Source organism: Alligator sinensis, unplaced genomic scaffold, assembly GCF_000455745.1.
Source record: "Alligator sinensis unplaced genomic scaffold, ASM45574v1 scaffold13_1, whole genome shotgun sequence".
NCBI lineage: Eukaryota > Metazoa > Chordata > Crocodylia > Alligatoridae > Alligator > Alligator sinensis.
Window position 1 is genome coordinate 878,745 of NW_005841909.1, and position 19,099 is coordinate 897,843.

Here is a 19,099-nt window from a genome sequence, read left to right on the forward strand (position 1 = left end):
AGGAACAACAACCTTTAATCAAATAGAGCACTTCAGAAACTCATATCCCTGCCCTAAGTAAAAAGAGAGGGAGGCAGAAACAAGAGCAGATAAAGTCTAGAAGCCTTTCTAGTTTTCTGCACTTCCTTCCCCCTCTTGTAAATGTATAGTGTAGGACTGGGACCACATCCAGTGTTTGAGCTGAATGCATCAGCATCATAGCCCCTGTGTTCCAAATATCATTTAAGGGCACTGAGGGCAAGAAAGCTGTATCCAGTGTTTTCAATGCCACCTAAAAAAAAAATCACCAACTAAGGAGGGGGGGGAAATCATCGTTTCAGCAGCTAGCAATGATAGTTCTGGTAACAAAATGCATAAAGCATGAGAAACAATCAAATGTATGACAGAACAAGATCTACTTTATCTAGGACAACTGCAGCATTTCCCATGTCATAGCTACAGATCTTAAAAAAAAAATCCAAACAAACAAACAAACAAAAAACCCCTCCTTCCAAACCTCTGCTACTCCAGGAGTAATGCTGTTCTTCTGATACACCATGGACACATCTACAAATGCACTTTACTGCAGAGTTGACTCAGTAGCTCCACAGTAAAGCGTCACTGTCTACACATGCTCCCCTATTAGAACGCAGTAAAATTAACCAACTATGCTGTAAGATAGTACTGTCCAGAACAAGTACTATCTAACAGTGGAGTGATTTAGCACACCAAAACGCACGTGTGGACAGTGACCAGAGCTGCCTGTCCACCAGCCCCGCACTGTAGCGTGCTTGTGCCCCAGCCACCCCTCTCTAGCACTTTGAGCTGGGGCAAGCTGACCCCCCTGCCAGCCTGGGGCTACTCTGCCCCAGCTCAACACGCTACAGTCCTGGGCACATGTGTAAACACTGCGCCTAGAAGCAATAAACTCTGGTGTGAGCTACACTGGAGTTTATTGCTACATGCTAATTGCATGTGTAGATACATCCAGTATCCACCACTTAAATTCCAATTAAATCATTTGTCCCACCTTGTTTTTTTAAATGCCAAGCTTGTTGGAGAGTGGCAGCAGGGTAGAGAATCCACCTTTTGCCATTATTTGATACCTTCAAAAGAAGAGGAAAACAACATTTTTTTTAAAGAAAAAAATACAGTAAACACATGGTTGGGCTGGGGTGGGGAGGAGGGGAAAAGGAAGAAACTTAAAAAGTTTACCCGACAACAGTACAGATTTATGAAATATAAAGTTTGATGATAATTCTCTTCTAAAAGATGGTATTTAAAAACACCCTTCCAACATCAAAGGCAGATCTCCAAATCTTGTGTTATTTTATTTATGCTTTAACCAAAGAACTATTTTGTTCCCAATTTCTCCTGAACAGGAAGTTGAGAGCCAAGTACTTTAGGGTGCCAAAGTAGTAAATCATCCAAGTCCTAGCCTGACGGGTGAAAGGAAAGAGTCCTATTTTACTTCTTCCCTTCCTCCCCCTCCCATGTAAAAGTTTTGGTCGTAACAATTACAAAAATGTATATTTTTGGCTCCAATGACAATTTAAGTTTTTTATAAATAGAATTTAAACACTCATACCAACATGCAAGACGCTTTCCTGAGAAAACAATGTCTAAGTCAGGGGTTGAAAATATTTTTGGACAGTGCCAAAAACACCCGCAAACTCAGCTTGTAAGATGTTGGCGTACCTGGGGGGGCGGGGGGGAGCTGAAAGGGGCCTGATCCTTGTTGTGGGAGCGCAGCCCCAGCCCCTTCCCTGCCGTCCACCCCAAGGTGCACGTGCCAAGCAAAATGCCTCCGCATGCCGCAGTCTGGCACCCGTGTCAGGGGCTGCCTACCCCTGGTCTAAGTAATCAATTTTGACAATTGGGAAAAAAAAAGTTTTAATTCTCCATCTTTTTTTTTTTTTGTTTCAGTCATCCTCCAAATGGAAATAGATGTCATAACTCTATCCAACAGATTGCTCTAGCATCTCTAGCGCTTTTTATAGCTTCCCCAAGCAAAAAGCCCAGCAAGGTAAGACTGATCAGTCACTGTAACATTACCTGAGAATACAGAGAGGAAAAAGGAAAGACCAGGAGCCACGTTGTAGAGATGCTGGTCTAGTACAGACAGACAGACACAAGGCACTTGGGTCAGCAAGCAAAAAAACCCACCATACTGCAGCCCCTCCTGCCACTGCCCTGAACAGGCTTAAACTCAAACCTCAGATTAAGCATTTTAAGGCTCGACTAAGCAACTGAATATACATTAATGATCCTTCTGCAAGCCCATCAACAAACATCCTGTTACGATTTGTTTCCTCTAGAAACTAAAAAGATTGAGAACCACTGCTCAAAGCACCCGTGGATAGATTCAAGGCACCCTGGACACATTTGTGACAGCCCTTGGAAAATGCCAGCTCTTACTTTTCACTCTTTTTTAACTACAGAGAAATAGAGAAGTTTTTCTTTTGCAAAGAACGCAGGAAGACCACAGCTATGAATTTCCATATGAAATCTGGGTTTATCTTGTGAATCATGCCAGCACACCTAACAGTGCTAACATTGTGTGGTGCATTGTGTGGCACCCCTTGCAAGCCTTGGAAGGATCTCAAGTCACTCCATGGTACTCTAGATCAGGTTAAAAAACCATCTTATCAGTGCTCTACCAGGGCTATGATCAACCCAGGCATGGCTGATCTAAGAAACTCATTAAAACACTGAAATCATTAATAACAAAGAAGGAAGGGAGATTCATAGATGTTAGGGCCCAGAAGGGACCTTACAAGATCATCGGGTCCAGCCCCCCTGCATTTGGGAGTTCTCCAATTAAAATGGGGAAGAAGCAACTTAGAGTATGGTTTCAATCCACTCATCTCTGGCTCAAGGGTCTAGCACACACAATCATAACAAATTAGGGTGGGAAGGGACCTCAGGAGGTCACATCTAATCTAACACCCTGCTCAAAGCAGGACCATCCCCAACTAGATCATCCCAGCCAAAGCTTTGTCTAGCTGGGTCTTGAAAAGCCGCAAGGATGGAAATCCCACCACCTCTCTGGGTAACCTTTTCCAGTGTTTTACTACCCTCCTAGTGAGAAAGGTCTTCCTGATACCCAAATTAAACTTCCCTTGCCTCAACTTGAGACCACTGCTATCTGACACCACTAAGAACAGTCTAGCTCCTTCAGATAGTTGAAGGCTGCTATGAAATCCCCTCTCAGTCTTCTCTTCTCCCAACTAAATAAGCCAAGTTCCCACAGCCTCTTCTGATAAGTCATGTTCCCCAGCTTTCTAACCATTCTTGTTAAACTTCCAGTACTCTGCTCCATGCTAATCCTGGCCTATGACATCTCTGGTGAGTCACTTCAGTTTTTTTTCCCCTCCCACCCTTTATTCTGTCTATGTAAAAGACAGACAACATATACACAGAGTAAGGCATTTCACAGAACTGGGCATCTAGACTATAATGCAGAGATTCTCAAAATAGTAAGCTGTGTTACCCCACATCCTACAAAGGCTGTTATGGGGTGCCAGGCAATATTAATACTGCTAGGTGTTCAAGCACTTGCACAAGGTAAAATCCAGAGATTTCAAATAGGAACCCACAGCATCAAAAACATTCTTCTGACCTGCTGCAATCTGAGTTGCTTGCTCCATTATTTCCTTGTAGTCAGAAGAGTGAAAAGCTAACAGTGGGCACTTTTCTAAGGGGGTGTCTTGAATCTAACTTGAGAGAACCATTGGCTCTAATGCAAGAAATTAGCATGAGGAACAGAAGATGGGAGAGGACAGAGGACGGGATGAGTTCTCCTCTTGCATACCTGCAGCTATTCCGGCTTCATTTACTCAAGCACTTTTCTTATTTCTACTACTGCAAAAGTTGTGCAAGCATTCAAAGACGCTACCTGGAGCAGTCTAACCCGCTTCAAACAGGATCAGAAAAGTGCAGTGGGAGAAAAGTGTGCTCCTGCTCCCCTCCAGCAGCCAGACTGGGACAAGCGTTTCCAGTTCAGACATGTATCACCCAGATCGAATTTACTTACATGCTATCCCCAAGTCCAAGCAAGAACCCAATATATTAATCCAGTAGGAGTCCCAGAGATCTCATGTCCTATAGCTATAGGGAAGAAAGCAACAGGATTTCTCCTTCTTTTAATTTTTTTGACCAACATATTTAGTCCTTTGGTATTCAGTGCCTGGTAGAGAGGTTTCTAACTGTATTCTCTTTCCTCATGTACAGCCTGAATTCCAGTATAAGATGAAGTGCTTCGTCTTGCTAAGGCAGGGGGCAGCAAAGAAAAAGTATTTCTTTGCCTTCGACTACAGTGTACAGAAGAAAAATAAGAGAATGGAAGGTGACATGCTTACAGAAAGAGCCAAGGAAACAAAATTCAAGGAAAATGTATTTAGGCTTAAAAGGCTAACTAGAAAGCTAAGCAATCCTACGATTAGAAACAGCACCCATGCACAGCAAAGCAACCATGTGTGCATTTTGGTCCTTAAACTTCAGGAGAGAACAGGAGTCAACAGAAGTATTAATCTCACTGTTTATGAGGCAAAGCAAAGTTTCTCAAGAACTGATCCAAAAAAAATAAATCAGTAAGTAGAAAGTGTTTTTCAGAGACACTGTTTCAGCTACCTGCAGATATGAAGTCTTGCTTTATTCTACCTACAACTACTTGGACTTTTATTTATTTTTTTTTATTATTTTATTTTTTACCATAACCCACAACAACAGCAGAAAGTCATTTTGTCACCCCAGGCATGCAAAGCTTTGCATGACTGACTGTTTGTTTGAGAGACAGTTAGTCATTTTAGTCTGAAGTCAGGCAGAGGGTAAGGTAGAACCTTAAAAGACGACGTTACAGATGCATACGCTTTCCTAGACAACAGCTTTCTTTATCAGATAGTGTTGTGTTTGGCATCCATAGAAACACAAAAATGTAAACAGATTTCAAACATGTAGATCTGTGCTGGCAAAAGTTTCAATTCTTCAAATACTGCAGCCATATCAAATTCTGCTTGAATGATTATATTTGATAAATTATTCCAAGCAGTGTGCATGAACAGGGATGTGAAAGCTTTACTGAAACCTACCACTGAAAACAGACACAGGTAAGCAGTCATATCTAGAAGTCTGAGGGCACATCCGTACCTGCAATATTAATGTGAAGCTATAAACTCCAGAGTTGATTGCTCCCGGGCATGCCACTTGAACGTGCATCCAGGACCGCAGCACACTGAGCGGGGGGGCAGCCCCAGCTGGAAAGCAACCCCAGGGGTCAGTCTACCAGCCCGGGGCTGCTCCTGCCTGGCTCAGCGTGCTGCGGAGGGGCTGGCTGGGGCACGAGGGTGCTCCAGTGTGGGGCTAGCTGGCAGGCAGCCCCCCACGCTGAAGCACCCTCATGCCCCAGCCACACACTTCAGTCAGAGTCTACACGTTTTGCTGTGGAGTAAAAAAAACTGAAGCAGGATCCGAGTTAATTAGTTTCCTCCAGCCTAACTGCCCTGCACGTGTAGACGCCAAGACGTTAACTGCAGAGCTACTTAGTGAACAGTAAATGTCTCCTGTAGATGCCCCGTGTGCGCTTCCTAAGAACAGAGTCTAAATCACCTGCTTACTGCATTCCTCACGTTCAACGCTTATAGATCCTCTTAAGATACCCCTTTGATGGCAGAATGAAGTGCCAGAGCTTCGCTGTTTAATCTTCCTGCAATCCAGCCAATGTCTGCATCATTGAAGATTATTTTATAGTCCCATCATCCACAGACCACTGCACATATACTTTCTTTTCAGCAATTTAATAAAAGACAACCCTGGTCAGTTATACATCCAATAAATACAAGAGTGCTTTTGTACCGACACAAGCACTGAAAACTCCAAAGATTCAGTGTCACATTTCTGTCTTTCAAGGGCATTTCATCACTACAGAGACTACAGTTTACATCGATTTGTAGTGTTAATCCAGGCTGCCTGCTTCCACAGAGAAACTTTTTGAACTCAAATTTTAGAGAACTTGCCTTTATTTATTCCAATACATACAAAGTCATCCCTACTAGCAGTATTAAGTTTGACAAGCAGAAAGTAAGTCTAAAACCATATGCAACTATCTAAAACCATATTCATCTACCCATTTATTTGCTGGTAATTTTTTTGGAAATCCAGTTTTTTGTGGCCCCCAAGAAAGTGTGCACCAGAAACATGTAACCACTAGAGTAAAGAAAAGTACACTCTACGACTGCTTTTCTGGTCAGCCAGCTTAAAGGGGCTGAAAAAGCCACTAGACTCATACATAACCCTGTAAAAAGCTGGGCTTCTTCTAGGAGAGAATTTTTTTTTTTTTTTTTTTTTTTTTTAAAGGTAAAGACATCATAGAGGAAGCCAGGCTGAGCAGAGATCTGGTTAGAGATTACAGGAAATAAGAAAGAAAGTTAGGGATAGGAAGCGCTGATGTGAAATGAAGTGGCCAGCCATGGCTTTACAGAGTTCACCCCCTGGCCAAAAATATTTTATGCGTGAACGAGAACCTATTTAAATCACGCTATTGCAAACGTGATTGCAAACAAGAAACATGGTTTCCACGATCAGTGTGAAAAACAGCGTTTCCTGCAGTCTCCCATGGAATTACATGAAAAAAAAAAGCAACTTAGCAAGAATAAAACGTTGGCTCCCCCGTGGGAGGCAGGGCCTCCCCTGCCAGGGCCTCTCCAGTGAGGGGCAGGGCTGCACAAAGGGCCGCCCTCTCTGCCAATCAGCAGCGAGGGATGAGGCCTCCAAGGCTGCCTTAGCCAATTAGCAGCAAGGGGTAGGGCCGCCACGAAATACCAACAAAAGTGGCTCCGTGTGTCGCAAAAAACCCTTCATCTTGCCCCAGTTTAGGTAGGTCCCTACGCATGCGGTACCTGCCACTGTCCACCTGGCCTGACGTGGGGGTGGAGGAAAGTCAAAACGTGGTAGCTGCTGCCACTCCATTTTCGACCACACGCCAGCTCCCTGCTCCGCATCTGGCCACTGGGGGTACACTGTTCCGCATCCGGCTCTGGAGGTACACTGACCCAAAAAGGTTGAAAACGCCTGGTTTAAGCAAAAAGAATTACTTTCAGAACAATTCTACCACCATCTTCAGGGCCAGAGGGTAAGAAGGATTGAAACTCCATAACCGCTTCTGCACAACAGGTAGTCTTTCACCAAGATGCTTAGTATTTTTGCATCCAAAACTTGAAGTAGTTCAGCCCAGAGGAGTAAGCCTTAAAATCTGTGATGGAGACACTCAAATTTGATTATAAATCTCCATATATTTGAAGAGTCTCTGAACAGATCTCTCCTTTGTGCCATTTGGCCACAGATCAGGATTACAGCTCGTTAAAAAGGGGCATTTTTACCTCCTAAAGAAAAAATAATAATTCCAAAGCACCAAACTGCAGAGTTTAATTTGGATGCTGCAGTGCATCAAGGGAATACTTACCTATGGGAAATCATGGGAGGTTTAGTTTGGCCTAAAAACCTTGCCATACACAGGGTTAAAGGAGGGTGAGGGCAAGGGCTGTGTCATTTCCAAATCTGAATTTGTTTTGTGTAAAAAATTACCTAAAAGAAAAGGCGGCTGAAAAGTCAAAACCTTCCAGGAAAGGCAGATGTTGAAATGCTTCCACACAATGAAAGAACTTTTTTCAACCAGTCCTAGTAAGTGTATTCAATCTACCGGGTGATGAATACTCAATCCCAATGCTGCCAGCTCCGGAGATAAACTAATGGAAATGCAAGAAAGCCTCATAACTAAACCAGCAGCACCATGTGAACTTCCACCTCTCAGCAGACTGCAGGAGAGCATTGGACCTCAGTGATTTTATTATACTTAGTCTATACTGTTCCAGACACTTCGTATTAGCAGACCATGATGCTTAGCTTCCCCCAGAACAGCCAGGGGGAATAAAATTGTTCTCCGAGTGGAGCCAGCAACAGGACAGGGACATAGTAGGACTTCAGCTTTATGGAGAGAGTATATGGGAACATCTTTATTATTTTCTACCAACCTAGTGAAATGAAAATCATCAGTCTGAGAAAGAAAAAAAAACCCAGCAGAACTTCTCAGGCAACTCAACGTGGGGCTCTATAAATCCAACGAGAACAAAAGTCATCTCTCAGCAGAGTACAGGGTGACAGACAAATCCTGACACTCGACTAATGGAAGGGGTTGCTATACATGGCAGGTTCTCAAATACATGCATGCGCTCCTCAGAGATGCAGCAGACTCAAAAAATGAAAGAACAGGACAAGAAGCAAACCTTCATTCCCAAGAACATGGCATCTCTCTCTGTGGGCTATATCCAGACTAATTTCTGAACCTCCGTATTTGAGAAAGGATCAAATGAGCCATCTTCAAACATCGAAGTGGATCAAAGTCCAGCTGCTCGACTCCCCTCCCATCCTCAGTCAATTTTTATCTCACCTGGTTTGAGACCCTCCAGGTAGTTTCATGAACCTTGAAGCATGGGATGCAAAGATTACCACTGAGCCCTGCTCAGCTTTTCTGCTGGTGATGTCCGCCTGCTTCACTCCAAGAACAACAGACAAGAAATGCACATTTTTGAAGGAATGTGTTGCTCAATAAACAGGCATCTCTAGTGTCCCATCACAAGCCACAGCAATATGGCACATAAATATGGTACTCACTCCCCCACCACAGAGTCCTGCAAATGCAGGATTGAAATTTCAGCATTTAGTGCTTAAAATGAACCTCTAAACAAGTTGAAAAATTAAACCAAAAGTGAGACAGAAAACTTCAGTTTCTTACTCCAGATTCGGGCAGTGCAAGCCATGCCACATACCTTGCCCATGTCCACACACTGTAGCAAGGTAGAGACTGACACCTAGGTTTCTTTGCAGGCTCTACCACCAGATTTGTAAGGTTTCAAGAAAACTGCGAGATGACCCAAGGCGGCAGAGAGAAAGATGATGTATTAAGTCTATTTACAGATCATCTTAAAGTAGTGTAGCAATATAACCATTTAAGAGGGAGGAAAATAGCTGTTAAAAATCCGGATAAACAACCTTTCCAATCCCTCAGATGCGTTCTACTTACGACTTATGGCAGGGGTAGAGCAAGAGAGAAAAAGCTTTTAGACAGCTATCAGATCATCACTGGAGTTCAGCCTTTCTAATGGATGAAAGATTGCTATTGCCAACAATATATTAAGTGTAAAGTCTAAGAGATTAAACACAACACAAGGGATTCATATATAAAGTAATCTCCGATTGATTATTAGCTGGTAACTCAATTACACATTTTTACTAACTTGAACCTAGAATGATGAACTATGTTTTAAAAGAACTGAGTTTTTCTGTGCAGTACATGCGACTCCAGATGCATTATCAGTAGGGATCTATTTAATCTACTTCAAGCACGGGGAAGGGAAGTAAAATCGCAGACTGCTCACTAAGCTCAGCACCATTTTCAAAGTGACCTCCCCTGACCCCCTTCTCGGCACCATTTTCACAGTGAGCCCCTGCCCTTGTCGCTGACTGGTGGAGAGGGCTTGATCCCTCGTCGCCGATTGGTGGAAAGGGATGGGGCCCACACAAATGCAGCTCTCAGCCAACCAGCAGCAGAGGGAGAAATTTTGGGGGTGATTGTGGAAACTACCTTTTTTCATGGTTTCTGTGAAAAATCACAAAATCTCAAATTGAGTCAATCCTTAGTCATCAGGTGGTATCACCTCACTCATTTTTATATCAAACAGGATCAGTTTACAAGTGAGAGCATTTGATTTTTTTCCAAACTGCCAACTCTGCAGATTCTGCTTGGGACGTAAGAAAGCAGCACATGTTGCTTCTGGCTTGGGGCTGAAAAAAGGATTCTGCGAGAAGAATTTAGCTAACACTAAAAATTCAACTTCTTTGCCTGCTGCTACATGGTCAGTGCATCAAAAGTAGAAGCTGCTTACTTCAGTCACAAACAGTGAGTCGACTCCTGATCAGAGAGCCGATCCGTTTGCTTAACATGAGACGTATCTACATATTCATTTAAGCGTGCCTAAATTTAATGCACATTAGCTTAATGCGCATTACGTGGATTTAGACCACCTTCAACACATGCAGGTGTTAAGGCACATTAAGGCTGTGTGTATGGACTGACTTGGGACTAAAGTTAGTCCCAAATCAGTCCACACACAGTGTTAAACGCACTTTAACGGATCTACACGTGTTAATGAGCTTTAACTATCTGCACCTAAATTTGATACCTGCATGTGTAGGAATCAAATTTAGGAGCAAATAGCCTAAATTTGCTATTTTTAATGCGTATTAAAGATGCACAAGTGCAGATAAGCACCCTTAATGAGCATTAACGTAGGCTAATGAGCTTTAAAGCGTTATGTATAGATGTGCCCATGATGTCATAAATCATTTCCATCTGTAATGGATTTAAACAATTTCTAGTACGGGAGGATTTTGCGGAACCTACCTCAAGACATGTCTGCATATGCTAATTAGCAGTGCATGGTCAGAGACCCATTTCATAAATTCAGTTCAATTGTGGAGCGGTCTCATGTGCATAAACCACTTAAGTTTGCCATTCTAGTATATTATGTTATCAGAAAGTGGACTGAATTACAGGATTCAAAACAGCCTACAGTTGGTGTATTTTCTAATACAGCATTCAGCTTCTTTGGAAAAGAACTATATGCAACACTGAGATTTTCTTGGGAGTCTTGGAGATCCCTGCCCAGAAAAGCTGTTGGTATGTTATAGTGGGGTCTCTGTGCTACCAGTTCATAAAACCAGGAGCAGAACTAGGTACGTTTGGCTGCTGTTGCAACTTGGAGAGGAAGAGCTGCAACTTTGGGAGAAAGTGCATAAGAGAGAGGGGCAGGGCTAAATTAGCAATCCAGTGGCAGTACTTGGCATTTGCTTTTTCCAGGTGGGGCAAAAAAGAATCCAAAAGTTAAAGCCCTTTTGGTCCCATAACTAGTCGCCTGTAGAAGTACTTCAGAGAAAGCACGCTTGCTCCCCAAAGGCAAGAGAAAGAGGCAGATCTCATTTAGCTTGTTTTTGGGAGAATTGTGCTGAGCCCTCCTTAGATTTTTCAAGGGGTCAATTAATCAGACCTGCCACTAGTCAACTGAAGTGGCTAGTCTCAGCGTCTTAAAAAACCCAAACCAAAGGCCCAAGGGCACATAACTTAAAAGCTGTCCAATAAGGCACCTTGTTAAACAGCAAATAGAAGACTTGCCTGGGAGAAGAATATGTGGCATCTACAACTAGTATCTGTGGAAACTGCAAGTTTCTGATCTTCAATTATTTTCTCTGCATTCAGAGAAGATCTAAGAAGTCACGTCACCAGTTCCAAGATAAGTGGTCTGTTACTGCTATTTAAGGATCCCTTTCAAGTTTGGGATTTACTGCTTTCATTAATCTAGGCAAGATTAAGCCTAGAAGACTGGTTTTCTACTTACAGGGGGCCTAACCTGGGAATATTCCCAGAAACGAAGGTGCACAACACCCACACGCTAACACAACAAGAGAGAAAGAGCTCGCTCCATGGCATCCTGCCTTCCCAGAGACTTGGCAACTGGCAATTCAAAACATGGTTTACGCAGCCTCCAGCATGGAAACGGAGACAACTGTGGCAAGACACTTCAAACACCGTGGGAAAGATCCCCTCATATCCCGTGTGCTGTCTTCTCAACAAGAGCGCTGCTTTCCCCTCGCTGCCCCCCAGGAACCATGAGTGCATGCTGCAGCTGCTTTGAGGTAGGACATGAAGTGGGAGGGAGGATGATAGCAGCCTTGAGGCAAAGAAGAGCTCTGTTGATTGGCCAATCCGCCAGTCATTTAAAAAAATGTAAGATGACATCCATCGGTTCCAAAATGATAGGATCATGACATAGGGCATGCCAAGAAGAGAACAAACTATTCTGCTACTAATACCCTTCTCAACAATGCAATCTATCACCTATGGCAACCTTATTTCCACTGAAACAGGACTATGAAGTAGTGTACATTTATGACTCTGAAGTCAGCAATTTTAGGCAGTCAAAGTAAAAGTTACGCTATACCGTGTGAAAGAGCGCAACTGTACATAAATGCAAGTTTCGGCCCATTAACTCCACTACCCAGACGAAATAAGCTCTATCCTAGTTCCTATCAGGACACCCCAGGGACTCTGCACGCTGGGTTTTTATTTGTACTACACAACACGAGATCTCGCGTCCTTCAGTTTGTTTCGTTTCTTACGGTAACTAATCGTCTTCACAGTCAGCAAGAGTCATCTCCAATGACATTTATATGCCCTTAAGGAAAGCAATTCAGCTGTTAAAAGTCTACCTGCTCATTGGGCAGTACTGTTTTAAAGGTCTTTTATGAGAGGGTAACTTGACCTACTGGATTCAGAAATAAAATAAAATACAAGCTTATCAGACTGAAAGCTAAGTTGCAAGCCTCGTGAACAGAAGCATGGCAGTTGTAACGTGAATAATAAAGCTTTCCATGAGTTTCATCCAGGGAAGGAACAAAGTTATCTACCTTGCCAACACTGTTTTTCCCCTTTTATAAAAAGGATGCATTGGCAAAGTTGCCTGCCCGGGCAACTAGAATTGTGTCCGACTGTGTAACAGCAGAGGGCAATTAACATGACCATACTCAAGTACCAGACCACAACGCTTCCTGGCCTCCTTTCCTTTCACACAGACTGGTCATCCATCACGGATGATTTTTCACTTGTCCCTGCATCCTTCAGTGAGCAAGGCACTATATTTCAGCTTTACACTGGTTTCATAACAATAGCAGGAAACCGGGCAGTCAGCTGTATAGTTGCTCAACTATGCTGCAATATAGCTATTGTTAGGACTGCTGCATATGACAGATGAGCGTTACCCTGTAATTCACTGGGGCACATATATCCTGCAGGCCACGCTGGCATAAGAAAGGTCTAACACATTAAACTAAGAGACAGCCAAACACCCATACGACTAGTTCCATCACTGTAAAGCATACTAATTGCTGTCTACAGTCAGAGAAGGCCTATGATGTGCCCAAATCCCACGGCAGTAATGAGTTATTGTGGCAAGGGAGGGGGAGGAGCTCTCACATATATCACACCCTTGAACATAAACGTGCACACTATTTTTGCAAGGCCCTAAAGAGGGGGAAAGAAGAATAATAAATATTTTAACTTGGACTATAGGCAAGTAGCAGAGGTTTGGGGGCCATGCAGCAGGGCCCAATCTGGCACTCCATGTGCTGCTCCCAGAGCTGTGGACTGGGTTGGACCTGGCACGTTGGGTTTGACCATGGACCAACTCCATGGTCTGTCCTGATCTGGCATGCAGCTGGGGAGGAGGGGCACCCCACAGATCCAGATACAATGCAAGTGTGCAGAGGAGGTATGGAGGAAGGGAGCAGTGAAGCACTCATTGCCACAGCTCCCACAGCCCCAGCAATTAATGCTACCAACACCACTGCTCTCCCCGCAAATTGCCAGCCTTGTGGGGAGCCTTTTTCCTTGCAAATCATGTGCACCCCAATTCCCGGCCCCCCCAAAAAAATCAGCTGTGGAAAGTGCATGTTGTGTGTGAGCCAATACAATATTCCAGTTCTAGAAACACAGCATTTCCCTTCCATCTCTGCCTGAAGAAGAGTGGTGATTTTGCTATATTAGCCATTTTGCTAGTGAAACAAATCAACTGAGGGGGTTTTTTGAGATCAACTATGCCCTGGGAAGCTGTGGAAAGTTTCTTGCTGATTGATATTTTGCTCAGCACCAGAGTCTAACAGTTGTGGATCATTTAGCAGAAGTTGAATGTGCAATTTTACAAAAATTGCAAAGCCCCAACTTTTACCCTTGGCAAACTATTTATCACAAGACAAGTGTTAAATGAGGCAGATAGTTGCTTATGCCTTCCAAAGTGCCTGTCCTCATCAAGAGGGGAAAAAAATGCAAGTGTAAAAACCTAGGGGAGGTAAGAAGTTTAGTTTCTGATCATTAATTACCTTCAAAATCAGCAACACTTGGTCATTTGAGAAAGCCTAGAAGTTACCCCTGCCATCCAAACAAAATGCATTAAGCTAGCATGTCTTTTTAAACACATTAAGAAAGAAAGTAACATTGTAAAGTCCTAGTGTAGACAGACTTAGAATCTAAATATCCGTCGCAGACATTGCCAAAGCTGGCTTTCAGTGCTATGAAAGCTTTAGCAGGGGGAGGAAAAAGTTTATTTAGAAGAATTAGTCTGGCCAAAAGATGGACTGACTTGCCTCTGAGCCTGTAACTTATCTGAAAAATATCACAACAGTCATTTTTAAGAAGTACTACTCCGCCACTTGGGAGAGTGCCTACTACAAGGCAATATCCCTGACTTGTGTTGTTTGCCTGCTGGGGAAGCAGGAGAGGGGAAGGGAGCAAGGCAAGGCCACTACAAGATCACTTGCACATAAGGCCATGCTAGCACCTTCTGAATCCTGACTCCAGCTCCAGCTTCCTTGCACTATCAGGACCTGAAGGATAGCTAGGTAAGGGGAGAGCTGGCTGATGAGGACAGAGACCATTTTTGCTTTCCCTTCTCCCTACTAGATAAGGTTTCCATAAAGCCCATTGTATGGTATTCTCCAGACAAAAGTCAAAGCACATTGCACAAACATGCACTCTGTGAGCCAAGTATGTACTGCTTCCACCACACTCCTTGCATTCTTAGGAATTGGAGCCAAAGTCCTTAAATCCATTAAGTTTTCTCCTTTCCTTCAAGTCAACATGCTGTCAGGAGCCTAGCATTCACCACTCTTACCATATTTTCTCATGGACCATGCACCGCCCCATTAAAAGACAAAGATACACACACTTGTTTTTGGAAAGCAGAATGTAGAAAAAGATCTATTCAAAGTCATGGCCTAGGGCTCGCTCTCATGGAGAGGTTGCATTGCAAAATGGCTTCTACCTTCACTGGACTCTGGCCCTCCAGATGACAGAGAGAGGTAGTTAGCCATGTAAGGTGGAAGTAGTCAGAAGACAGGACAGATGTGCACATTTATAGACTAATTAAATAAAATCATATTATCTTATTAAAAAAAAAAAAAACCACAAGCCTTCATGGGCTGGAGCTCACTTTATCAGATGCTGGCAGTCATTTTGCAACACAGTGATTTTATGCTTCTATTTTGGTTACGAAAAATCAGCTTCCCCACTTAAACCACACATCCCAATCTGGAGGGCTGATTTGGGAGAGGATGGGTGCAAGTGGTATGCAAGTAAATACAGTTTGTTTGCTTGTTTTGAGGGAAAAGCCATGAGATCAAACCTTGTCTAAAGTTTTCATTAAGGAATTTAGCACAAAACAGAAGAGTCTGCCAATTCCATGAAGTTGGAGGCCATCATCAATATAGAGAAGGATCAGAATATCATACAGAAAGAACAGAACTATCTTCACGATCAGGAGTAATAGAAATGGAACCAAATAGTATAAAATTTAAGGTCATGCTCTTAGGTACTACCAACATGTGTTATAAGCTGGGAGCTCATGGTCTAGAAACAATGGATAGGGAAGAAGACTAGTTATAACAGGATGAATAAGTCACAAATGCAGTGCAGCTACTAAAAAGGCAAACCTGATCCTAGGACACAGAAAGACAAGTACTCCAAGCAGCGAGCAAGAGCGAGCACTCACCACTGCATTATTTGGAATACTGTGTACAGTTCTAGGCAACCATGTTCAAGAAAGATAACCTGAAATTTGAACAGGTGCACCAAAGGCAAATGAGAGTGATCTGGGGGAAGGTTTATCGCATGAGGGGACTGCCTAGAAAAGTTTCATTTGTTTAGCCTAGCAAAAAAAAAGGTCAAGTGCAACTAGAATCACTCTCATATATATGAGAGCAGGTTTTTTTTTTATTTTGTTTATCGTGTGTGTGTGTGTGTGTGTAAATTGTTCTTGTGTGCATGTATAATACATATATGAGGGTAATTATATATATATATACACACACACACACACACACACACACACACACACACATTGTACATATACCTACACCCTTCAGACAACAAAAAGAACTACTAAGAATGGGGAGCGCTGGCACAAAAACAAAATAGATATGAACTGGCCATGGCTAGAGTTAAGCATCTTCCATTTTGCAGCCTACTAACCAATGCAACGGCTCAGTACAGGAAGAACCTTCCAACTGGTATAGTAGGGATTTAAAAAAAGCTGAACTGCTTACAAAATAAGGCTCAGTGCGTTTATGAAAATGATTCTGTAATGTGACTACCTGCAATAGCAGGGGACTGAACTCAGCAACCCACAAGATCCTTTGCAGTCCTATGTTCAATGGCAACTAGCAGACTCCTGTAGTTACCAGTGCATTTATGAAGTTAAGTTGAACACTGAAGGCTGCAAATCAATTTTAATGAAAAGGGTTTCTTTATGAAGTATGGTAATCAGGAAGGCAAGGAACCAAGAAAATGTTTGTCAGACTTGATTTTTTTGAGTAAATGCAAACTATTTTCCATTTTCTTTGCAAATCTGGAAATCTAAGCCACTTCCATATATGTGTAATCTAGAGGCTGTACATGCCAGCAGGATTACATTTGAAGATCTGGAATGTACTCAATTCCATTTACTAACAAACATTGCAGGTTCACATGCTTGACACCCTGCTGGAAGTCAAAATCCACCTAGAGGTAATAAGTAAATCAGGGGTTGAAAATGATGGCTGTTTTGCATAACATTATGCAAAACATTATTAGGATTTTACCCTGACATGGCAACACTGAATAAGGCATTGAACACCAACCCAGGCTTTGAGGGCTCCAAAAACACAGTAATCTAGCAACACAATCTTAGAACAGCTAACAAAAACACCTGCAAAATACAAAGAAATCTGTCATTTATACTAAGGAAATTAAACAAAACTTTTGGTGTATAACCACATAATCTTATTGCTGCTACTTACCATCCTTTCCTCAAACCCTCATTACCATTTTGCTGCATCAAGTCTGAAGTTCTAGTTATATTCTTATGCCATGCCCGTGCTATTTGCCTGCCAAGTAACCACATCCGCTAAAATTTTTGAAGACGTGCCATAAAAAAATTTCGAAACTTTGACTTCATGAACCCAAGTGCTAAGCCACAAAGGTATCAAAGCATACCTTCAGAGTAAAGAAAATTCAACACCTTCAAAACTCAAGTCTTTCCAGTTATGCCTTTTGAACAAACAAGTACAGGTTTCTATTCACCAGTTTAGAAGTTTCTCAAAATGTGTTTGAATAACAGCCACCACAAGACAGTAGCCAACAACAGAACCTGAGCTGCTCGAATATCTTCATCAAGGCATCTCTGCCATGTAACATATTCCACAAAAGCAAATGTATAGATGAAGGCAACCAGTGGACCATGGTGTTCACGCTAAGAGGTACAGTCAGATGCCTGATGAATGCATTTGTGGCTGACGAGCCCAATTCAAGAGCAACTCAGCTAATTACAAGTTTCCATAGATCCATGTTGTCTGTGTTGGAGTCCAAATTTGCAGCATTCTGCTTTCTTCTTTCTCGCTTTGCTTCCATCCTCTGGATCAGAGCTGCTTCATGTTGAGTTGCCCCCAATGCCAGATGTTCCCTCCAGACTGGATGGGATTCTGAGTGCTCCTCCCAGCTTTCTATATTGATGTTGAATGACTTCATATCATTTTTGTACATGGTGGTACCACCATAAACAGCAACCCTGCTTTCTAGAGCCATCTGAAATCTCACTATATAAAATATTCTTGGGGATACAGTCTTCTCCCATTCTCCTGACATGGTCGATCCATCTCAACCTCCTCTTCTTGGTAGTAGTTTCTACGTGCGTCAGTCCTGCATGCTCCAGTACCTCTGTGTTTGGTATTCTGTCTTCCCACTTTATTTTCAGGAATTTACACAAACATCTCATGTGGAAGCTGTTCAGTCTCTTGATATGCCTAGTCCACATTTCTGAACCATAAAGCAGGGATGACAGCACACAAATCTCATAGATTTGCATCTTCACCTTGGCTGACAACTTGCTGTTATTCTGTGCACATTTGAGTAATAACCCAAAGTTCTTCGCTGCTTTTCTGATTCTATTAAGCCTTACAGAAGAACTTCAGCTTCACCATGTATTCAGCAGCAAGGTCCCAATAGCTCACATCCTCCAAAGTCTATCCTTTATCACAGAGTTACGCACCACTTTTAAGCATACCACACTCTTGTCTGTAAAGGAAGAGTCTGAAGATATGAACAAAGAAGTGTAAACCAATACATGAAACAACTGGTCCAAACAAATACAGGCAACCCCTGCTTAACAATGTTTCGCTTAGTGCTGTTTCACTATAACGCTCATTTTACATCCATGCCTGACTGATTCCACTTCGTGCTCAGCGAGTTTCGTTATAACGCTTACAGGCATCGAGCAGGGAGCGTAAACCAGCACCGCAGCGCACGGGCAGCATGTAGCCTCGTTGTGCAATTTAGCCCACCTGCACCCGGGCCAGGTGCGGCAGGGCTATGACTCACGCTGCGGGAGCCCCAGACACTGTGCCCTGGTCCCGTCGCCCGGAGTGACCGTGACACACCCCTCTCCCTCCGCCCGGCATGGAGGGGACCGACAGCACCGCCTCTGCAGCTCAGGCGGGCAACAACGGCCCTGAACTACCAAGTGCTCACGTTACTGCTGCTGGCACCCTGGTAACAAATTATATTTATTTAGATTAATTCTTATGAGAAAACAGGTTTTGCTTAACGCTATTCCACTTAACACACGGTTTTTCAGGAACCAATTAAGAGTGCTAAGCAGGGGTTGCCTGTAGTAATGTTAGAAAACATACATCTAAGAATATAGGCCAGATTTACAGGAAAGGAAGCAGCAATTCTGAAGACTTAGAGGTCATGGTGAACATCACAGTGTGATGTCATGAGAAAAAAAGTCTAGTTTAAAACAGAAGAACATCAAGTATGATTAGGAAGACTATTTCCTATGAATCTGCCCTGATGATATTTCTACTAGAACACCACGTCCAGTTCTGGAGGTCACAATCTAAGCAAGATCTGGCCAGGACAGATGGGGACACGGAGCTGGGGGGGGGGTATGTATAAAAGAGCCAAAAGAAAAAATTAGAGAAAAGA

General features: G+C 42.9%; 1 protein-coding gene across 5 annotated transcripts in view; it reads right to left on the reverse strand.

Annotated features, from left to right (window-relative positions):
- PELI2 (pellino E3 ubiquitin protein ligase family member 2) overlaps nucleotides 1-19,099 on the reverse strand; it is a 119,384-nt gene that overhangs the window by 96,285 nt on the left and 4,000 nt on the right. Inside the window, exon 2 of one of the 5 annotated variants that reach the window (XM_025197900.1) lies at nucleotides 6,876-7,047. The exons of 1 other annotated variant lie outside the window; for it this stretch is intronic. The gene's annotated coding sequence lies outside the window, so the exon portion shown is untranslated. Of the gene's footprint in view, nucleotides 1-6,875; nucleotides 7,726-19,099 lie in introns of those variants that run through there. 3 more of the 5 variants (XM_025197903.1, XM_006018652.3, XM_025197904.1) reach the window with 3 other exon arrangements.